At 46.0% G+C, this 8600-nt stretch overlaps 2 long non-coding RNA genes across 4 annotated transcripts; one reads left to right on the top strand and one right to left on the bottom strand.

Moving 5' to 3' along the window:
* Positions 1-346: 346 nt before the first annotated feature.
* Positions 347-5338, bottom strand: LOC116091926. 2 transcript variants are annotated; one of them, XR_004119110.1, is made up of 4 exons: positions 4716-5338; positions 2485-2654; positions 2064-2228; positions 347-455 (listed from the first exon to the last, which is right to left on the bottom strand). It is a non-coding gene; the product is annotated as an uncharacterized LOC116091926 (long non-coding RNA). The 2 variants fall into 2 exon arrangements; XR_004119111.1 differs by lacking the exon at positions 4716-5338 and adding an exon at positions 3551-4618.
* On the top strand, positions 3881-5538 carry LOC116091927. 2 transcript variants are annotated; one of them, XR_004119113.1, is made up of 2 exons: positions 3881-3953; positions 4259-5538. It is a non-coding gene; the product is annotated as an uncharacterized LOC116091927 (long non-coding RNA). The 2 variants fall into 2 exon arrangements; XR_004119112.1 differs by lacking the exon at positions 3881-3953 and adding an exon at positions 4038-4092.
* The last annotated feature ends 3062 nt before the right edge of the window (positions 5539-8600 follow it).

Raw genomic sequence — 8600 nt, 5'->3', positions numbered from 1 at the left:
TTCAGAGAAATGTTAGGAGCAGACCGCTACAAGCCACAAAACTTGAGAAATGTGTTCCATTGCAGACCTATCAGAGGGAACACAGGCTGGCGAGACTTTGGACCTCCCATGCCTTGAATCATCTGTGTTGTTTTAAATCAAGTTTGTGGGAATTTGTTATGTGGCAATAACAAGGGAGTGTACCCTTCCTCTGAAGGGACTGTGCTTTTCAAGGCTGGGTGTGATCGGGTCCATGCCTGTAACCCAGCATTAAGGGGGATCCTTGGGTCAGGGCAAACGTGAGCTTTGTGGTGAGTTCAAAGTCGAAGACTCTACCTTTAAAAAGAGAGGTCAGCAAAAACAAATACATGATTCGTATCTTTATTTTTTGACAGAACCTCACCATATGGAGTCCTGGTGGCTGGCTCAGCCTCTGCCTCTGGATTTAAAGGTGGTCGCAGGGATGCCTGCTCTTTCTAAGAACAAGGAAAAATTTCTCAGAGGCCTTGAATCCTCATATCTCAGGCGCCTGTTCCTAAACCAAGCACTTTTAAGAGTAATTAGGCTTTCTTGTCCTTGTAGAAACCAGACCATTCTGTCCAGAGCCTCCCAGCCCCAGACGGTGAACTATGTTAGGATTGAAAGAAGGAAGAAAGGCCCACTTGGGGGCTAGCGATCAACAGCACCTACCTCAAAAGTTATTTGATGGGAAAAAGCAGTTTCTCAACAAATGTTTCCTATGAACAGGAAAACATTTGGGGGGAGCCGTCAGCTCCAGTTCTCAGATCTGCCTCCTTCTATCTCTTACAGGAGAGATAGCCCAGCTGAATGATTATGAGTCACTACCGTTAAGTGGGGCCCGAGGCACAAAGCCACCTTTCAGATAGCCATCTCACTTTCAAGAAAGCACATCCATACAACGTGTACTATTTATCCACCCTTTAGAAACCTAGTGAAATTCAGAAACACCAAAATGCAGGTTAGCCAAAGAATCAATGGATCTTAAGCATTATGAATTCATCTCAACAGAGAAAAGGACAGGCTGCTCCTGAGAAGCTCTTCAAGCAAAAGAGAAAGCCAAACCTGGTGGCTTTCAATCGTCCTGTGATCTGGGGGTCTGCTCCAGCAGACGAAGGAAAGTTTTGTCTTTCCTCCGTTAGCCATTCTCACTGTCACATTATCCTCCAGTTTCAGAATTGCATAAGTCCTGAGAGTACTAATAATGCGAATTGCCATAGGTAATGATTTAAGTGTTCGTTTACTGAGCATTTCCTAGCATCCAGACACTCTGTACTATCATGCTTGGCCTTACTCCTTCTCAGGGAGGCGCACGCCAGCACCAGGCATGCCTGACAGGCTCTCACAACTAGGAAAAGAAAGGGTGAGTTCTCCAAAGTAACGCTCAACTGAAACTTTATTTTTGTTTGTTTGTGTGGGAAAGACTTTCTTCCTCTGAACACTCATTTAGAGAGAAATGTCATCTTTGCTATCTCAGGGTTTTTCTTCCTTCATCTTCACTGCATCTGAGTAGGTTTTTTTAAAGGTTTGTTTTTTTTTTTTTTTTTCCTATTTGTTTGTTTGTTTCTAGTTCTATCCCAGGTCCTGGAACATGCTAAACACGAGTTCTTGCCCTGAGCCCCACCCTAGCCCTGACAGTGGCTGGCCTTTGTCTCTCCTGAAAAGAGAAGAAAAGAGGGAGGCAGATCTGAGAACTGAAGCTGACGGCTCCTTAAATGTTTTTCTACTTATAGGAAACATTTGTTAAATTGAGAAAGTGCTTTTTCCCTGCAAGTAACTTTTGAGGTAGGTGCTGTTGATTGCCAGCCCCCAAGTGAGCCTTTCTTCCTTCTTACAATCCTGATACGGTTCATGGTCTGAAGCTGAGAGGCTCTGGACAGAACCGTCCTGTTTCTACAAGGGCAAGGAAGCCTGTTAACACAAGTGGATGGCTTAGAAGTTAACCTGAATAATAATTTTGTTTCTGTTGGGTTTTCTCTAATTGACTTGTTTTTATCATCATCATCATCATCATCATCATCATCATCATCATCATCATCATCATCATCGTCATCATCTCCCATCACCTGATAAGTGGCAGAGCGTCCTTGTTTCCTCCGGCTTTTCAGTTGACTCCAGTTTTGTGGCGAGAATGAAAGCCACCTGTGGATCTGAGCAGTGGAGAGAAGCCCGCTTCCGTGTGCTGCTGAGTGTTCCCACAGCTCTGCGTTTTCCAGATGACTGAATGATTCCTTTGTGAGAGCCATATTTAGAGACGTGCCTAACATGGAAACCCTTTGCAAATGCGTTTCTATGAGCAGCCACCATCTACGACGATGCCTTTGTTCAATCCCCTCCCACCTCAACATCATTTGGTGGCATGGTTTCTAATCTCCCCTCTCAGGAAGGACCTGACCCTCCCCCACTCCATCACACACATACACACACACACACACACACACACACACACACACACACACAAAGTAAAAAGCACACATGTCCACTGACCAGAGGACACTGTAGCAGAACCATTTTGAAGATGCCTGGGAATGTTTGCCTGGGGCTGCCCCGTTTCTGTCTCACCCAAGGTCTTCTCTCAAGTTTCCTTTGATCCCAGTGTTACAGGTTACAGATCTGGTTCTGGGAGCACCCGCTGGAGTTTCCAGGTCTCTATGTTCCTGGACAAAGGATTGCACAGGGATTCTTGGTAAGGTTGTGCAGTCAGAGACACTGGGCAGGTAGAGTAGCACTTGGCTTTAACGCCCTTGTTCAGGAGGCAGAGCCAGGAGGATCTCTGTGAGGGCCAGCCTGGACCACATATGGAGTTGCAGGCAGCCACAGCTTCACAGTAAGACCCTGTCCCAAGCAACAGTAACAAAAATAAGTAGTTTATTAAGAAAGACTAAGCACATTCAGGAATGGGAAATGTGTTAAGCTCAGGACCTGTGCATAGGCTGGTCACCCTGTGCTTGCCTCTCTCATGTTTGTGAAACCACAGGTTCTGTAGCATGAAGCCCAAGTAGAGAAGCATTTCCAGTCTCCTGTCAACTAGCTGCGACTCTTCATTCCTTCCCATTCTCTCCCTCTCCCTCTCCCCCGCCCTCCCTTCCTCCCTCTCTCTCTCTCTCTCTCTCTCTCTCTCTCTCTCTCTCTCTCTCTCTTCCCTCATCCCTCTCTAATTTATTTCTAGTGTATGTGGCTGAGTGTGGGCATTCAAGCTTCCCTTCACACATACAAATGTCAGAGGTTTTTCATGTTTCTGCCTTTGTTTGTTCTTTTTCTGATTTCTCGTTAAGGAAGTAATTTTTTCCTGCCTTGTCTCCAGTCTGGAGTGCTGGGATTACAGATGTGAGCTAACACATTCAGAGGCTTTTTATGTAATCTTCCTAGTTCCCACCTGGCTTTTTAAACCTTATGGCCTTTTCTAGTCCCTACCCTTCAGACACGGGGGGACAAGCGCTTGCTCCCTTCCCTGGGTCACACTCTATATGCAAAACTCTGATTTTCTCTTTTTTATCCCCAAGACCCAACAGCAAGGCTGATATTGCCAATAGCTGCCCCTCAGCCTTCTTACCCAAAGTGGCAGGATCTATAGCAAGCATTTTGCAGCGTCTGTTTCAAGGAGACAAGATGAGACACACCCGGGCCAGTTGAATGCAGCTACGAGACGTAGGGCGGCTTTAAACAATCTCCCTCAGGAGAAAGCACCTTTAGTTTTCCTCATGCCTTCTTCTACCCTGCTGCCTGAAGTGCTATTTTGACCCACAAGGCTGATGTCATTGGAGTATAGTGTCCTTCACATGCTGGGCCAGTGTTCCAGCCTGAACTGCTCACCCAGACTTCTCTGAGAGAACTTCTGGGTGTTTAAAACTCTGCTGTCTGGAGTTTTCTGTTGTTGGATTTAGCCAAACTGAATCTTTGGCAGTGCAGCTGGTTCAGGAACCAAGGGGTAGAACAGGCCAGACCCACCTGCCGAAGTGAGTTGGCCTGGTGGGTTGGCTGGGGGGAGGGAGGGCACTGGGTGGTTCTAGCCTCGAGTCTCTGATTAGACTGCAGTCGGGTGTCAGCTGGGTTTGGAGGTCTGACTGACCTGGACATCAAAGATGGCTTCTACAAGTATGCCTCCAGTTCTCTGATGCTCTTCCTGTGGCCTGTGGCCTCAGCAAGACCTTAAGTTCTTTTATTGGGGGGGGCAGGGGAGGGGGTGTCCAGGGATCTGAGAGGAAGAGGAAGTTGTATGCTTCGTCAACTCAGAACCAACCAAACTTCTTTTCTACCACAGAGTGTTGGTTACCAAGTCTCGGGTCAATTCCCAGTCAAGTCAAGAGGGAACAAAGTTAATCTCTCAGCATAAAGAAATAAGAGATTTACAACGCCTTAAATGTACCACAAAGCCCTTGAGAGAAAAGCTGCTACCCAGGGACGCATCGGTGTTTGAGATGTCTGGCTACATGGTCCCCTAGGATCACAAAGCACGCATCTAAAACAGGTGACGCTATCAGTCATTCTTCTGCTGCTGTGACTAAACACCATGACAGAAACAACTAATAAAGAGTTAATTTTAACTGGCGGGTCCAGTGGGGTAAGAGTCCATCAGAGGCGGGGCATGGCAGCTCGTGGTATAACTGCCGAAGCAGGGAGCCACGCGCCCACACCTGAAACAGCAAGCTCAAAGCCGACAGAACAAACAGGAAGCGGTAGAGGCTTTTGACCCTCAAAACCCACCCCTAGCAACTTACCCCTTCCAGCAAGGCTGCACCCCTAAAACTCTCCAGCCAGCTCACCAACTAGGGACCAAGTGCTCAAATGCCTGAGATTGCAGGAGCGTTTCCTATTAAGTCACCACAGAGGGCAAAAAGGTGGCGCCATTATAATCCCAGCACTTGAAGGAATGAAGATGATTGAGTTCAAGGCCAGTCTGGGTTACAGGGAGTCTGCCCTTCCCATCCCTTGGCTTAAGATGACAATACTGGTTAGGTTTTAGAGAGTTTCTGTGCCACATGGCACCAAGTGTATTGCACACACACAAATAAGTTGAAAGACTGGATCTCGTCTCGTGTTCTTACTACAAATAAAACACAGAGCAGTTGTTGGAATCTGTTCCTAAACAACACGTCCATCTCCACAGAGAAGAAGCATGGCGGTCCGGGAAGCTGGACCAGCGGACTGCTGATTTGCCTTCTCATGGGCTGCTAATTGCTAATTGCTGTGTTGAGGAGGAGTAAAATCATGCTTGCCCTTCATCCGTAGTGATGGGAATGGAAGCCCCTGCAGTCAGCATGGATACAACGAGTTTGCAGAGGGGGGATCTGTAAGAGACCCTGCCGGTGGTCGCGGCAGGTAGGGAAATAAGCCACAAAGAAGTGAGCATGCGCAAAGAAGTGAGCCTGAAAACCTTTCAGATTGACGTCATCAACCTGGATCTAACTGCAAGGAGTCTGGTGCCAGGCAGTTCGTTGTCGGCCTGTTTAAAACACAGCACAGTTTGGAAGACAGTTTCCTGGTGTGATACAATCCCCAGCGCACACGGAAGTGTAATTACATTAAATTTAACTCAGGGTACATGTCATTTCTTCCAAGAAGATGGGTTCCAAAGATAGGCTACCTGCGCTAGCTTGAGGACCTAAGGAAGGGTCTGGCTTGATCTTCATATCATACAGATATCGTAAAGATCATTTGGGCAATTAGCCACCTCTGGTCCTGCTTGGGGGAGCTTCTAGCTGTACAGATTATGTAAGGGTCATTTAGACTATTAGCTACCTCCAGTCCTGGTTGTGGGACCTTGGGATCCCTGGCAATAAGAGTCATTTAGATTACTAGCCACCTCCGGACCTGGTTATGGAAACTTGATGTGGCCTGGCCCAAGAGATAATGCAGAGCGCAGAGCGCCAGGCTATTAATCACTTCCAATTTCCAGTTTAAGATGGAAGAACAGGTTTGTTTTGTTTTACATCTTTCCCATTGGAAAGACAATCCTATGTGCTTAAACTTCCTGTTTTCCCTGGACATCTGTGAGCACTAGGCTTGTGATATGCTCCTAATAGGGATAAAAAGTCTTAACATACACAAGTAAAAAACAAAAACAAAAACAAAAACAAACAGTTCCTGACCCAAGTCTTGGAATCACAGAGTTTTCTCAGGGTTTTTCAAATGTGTTTCTAGGTCATGAACCCAGGGTCTCGAACATGCTAATCATAATGAAAGTACTGAGACCTTGCGATTTCCATCCTCCCTCCTCTTCCTCTCGGCCCCTCAAAGACACACGATCTTTAAATTCCCCCTGGTGCTGATCCCGTGTGCAGCACTGGAGAGAGCACGTGAAGTCCAGGCCCCAGCCTCCACGCCAGCACAGTCACGTTTCTATAGTAATTAGACAAGACCAGCAGACTTCCCTCATGCTTGGTAAGTCTATCGTAGAGCTACACGAACTTCAGCTCTCTAGGATGTCAACGTTGGCAGGGGCATTCTTGGTAAAGGGAGCTCTCATTTATTAGGTGTTTAATATGCAACAATTACTACATTAAGCACTTCCTTTAAATGACTCCATTTAAATTTATGAGGTGCATATGATTTCGTCATTTCACAATTGGAAGGCTGGGGCTCATCCAGGAAAAGTGAATTGCCCAGAGACACAAGGAAAAGCCTGCCCCAGTGTGTAAAGAAAGCAGGGTCCTTCCTGCTTCCTGATAACCTAGTCTTATCTCCATATTACAACTTCCTCAATGAACACAATATCCTCCAGACATGTTGCTAATTACCTAAGTTCAAAGTTAATTATCCAGATGTGCCCGTTAACAGACAGCTTCATGTGCAGTCAGTTAGCCAAGGCGGCCCGGCTTTCGGATCAGTCTCACACATCTTGAGGACATCCTTTTGCAACACAAGTTACTTCCCTGAGAACATGTGATTTTAAATGCACAATTTTTGAGCCTTCCCCCCCTCCAATATTGTGAAGAGGCCTAGCATTTTCTCTCTGATCCCCGCCCCCATTCCTCCTTTAAAAGTGTAAAAATTAGTCGGAATATCTTGTAACAGAAAGCAAGGAAATGTTCAGGGCTGTTGGAGACAGATTAAAAACACATAGGCACCAGTTCAAATCAGATTCCACAAGTCAAACTTGAGATGATTCAAACTTAAAATTTGTGGTGGTTTGAGTAAGAATGCCCCCCCCCCATAGGCTCATATCACCAGGGAGTGACACACTATTTGAAAGGATTAGAAGGATTTGGGGTGTGGCCTTGTGGGAGGGACTGTGTCACTGGGTGTGGGCTTTAAAGTTTAAAAAGGCCAAGCCAGGGTTGTGTCATCTCTGCTTCTCTCTCAGCTACTTCTCCAGTACCATGCTTTCCTATCACCATTTTCCCTGGCATGATGATAATGGCCTAAGATCTGAAACTGTAAACAACTCCCCGGTTAAATGCTTTCTTTTATAAGAGTTGTTTTGATCATGGTGTTTCTCCACAGCACAAGAACAACGGCTAAGACAACAATGGATAATGGCCACTGTGGTGGTTTGAATAGGAATGGTCTCCATAGGCTCTTATATTTGAATGCTTGGTTACAAGAGAGTGGAGGTACTTGACAGAGTAGGAGGTGTGGCCTTGTAGGAGAAAGTGTGTCACTAAGGATGGGCTTTGAGGTTTCAAATGCTCAAGCCACACTTAGTGTCTGTAGGCTTAGCGTTTTCAAAATCTACTTTTAATCAGGGTTCACAAACACTTCAACACCCCCTTCCCTCTAGCCCAACATAGGTAAGGGAGAAAAGATGGTAAATACCATAAGGGGATGTGGACCTGTTTAAAAGTAGTTCCTTGGGGTGACTCCAGCAGGATACCAGCGGTCCAGTTCAGTAGTGTTAGGATATCAAACAGAAATCAGCAGTGGTGGCAAGATCTGGCAGAAATTGTCAGTCCTCTGCCAAATTGGCAGGAACAACCGGGGCCAGCCAGGACTCCAGGAGAAGTTTTCTGCCATTCCTCTCTCAACAAAGTGAAGATCAGCGAAGACAAAGACTGGAGTGGAGACCAACTAATGAAGCATTGCAAAGCTAGCTATGCAAGCAGGCTGGCATTGTCTGTTGTGCCTTATGTATACCCTCTCCAAACATCATGTGTTCTCCCTCAGCGAAACACCATGTGAGTCTGTATCACCTGACATTTCCAGAAACTTCTACTTCAAGTGTCTTTCTTTGCTGCCTGCAGATCCAGATGTAGACCACTCTGCTACCTCTCCAGCATCATGTCTGCCTGTTTGCTGACATGCATCCTGCCGAGGTGATGACGGACTAAACCTCTGAAACTGTAAACAAGCCTCAATTAAATGCTTTCTTTCATAAGAGTTGCCATGGTCATGGTGTCTCTTAACTGCAATAGAACATTGACTAAGACGGACCACAAAAGATTTCTATACGTTGAATAAAAAAGGATTCACAAGTTGATAGTGTTATTACTCCATTGGGAGATGGGGGAGAGGGAATTAAAAACCCCATCTTACAGCTACCACAGTGAAAACTGATTCTGGTAAGATGATGTAGGATGTGAAGACCATGCTCATGGGCATCATCACATGAGACGTTATTTAGGGACAGAACAATTAGTCTCAAAGTATTTCTTCCTAAATGTTCT

Source organism: Mastomys coucha, unplaced genomic scaffold (genome assembly GCF_008632895.1).
Source record: "Mastomys coucha isolate ucsf_1 unplaced genomic scaffold, UCSF_Mcou_1 pScaffold15, whole genome shotgun sequence".
In the NCBI taxonomy this organism is placed as follows: Eukaryota; Metazoa; Chordata; class Mammalia; order Rodentia; family Muridae; genus Mastomys; species Mastomys coucha.
Note: the sequence above shows the minus strand (reverse complement) of the source record. Positions and strands in the feature narration are given on the sequence as shown.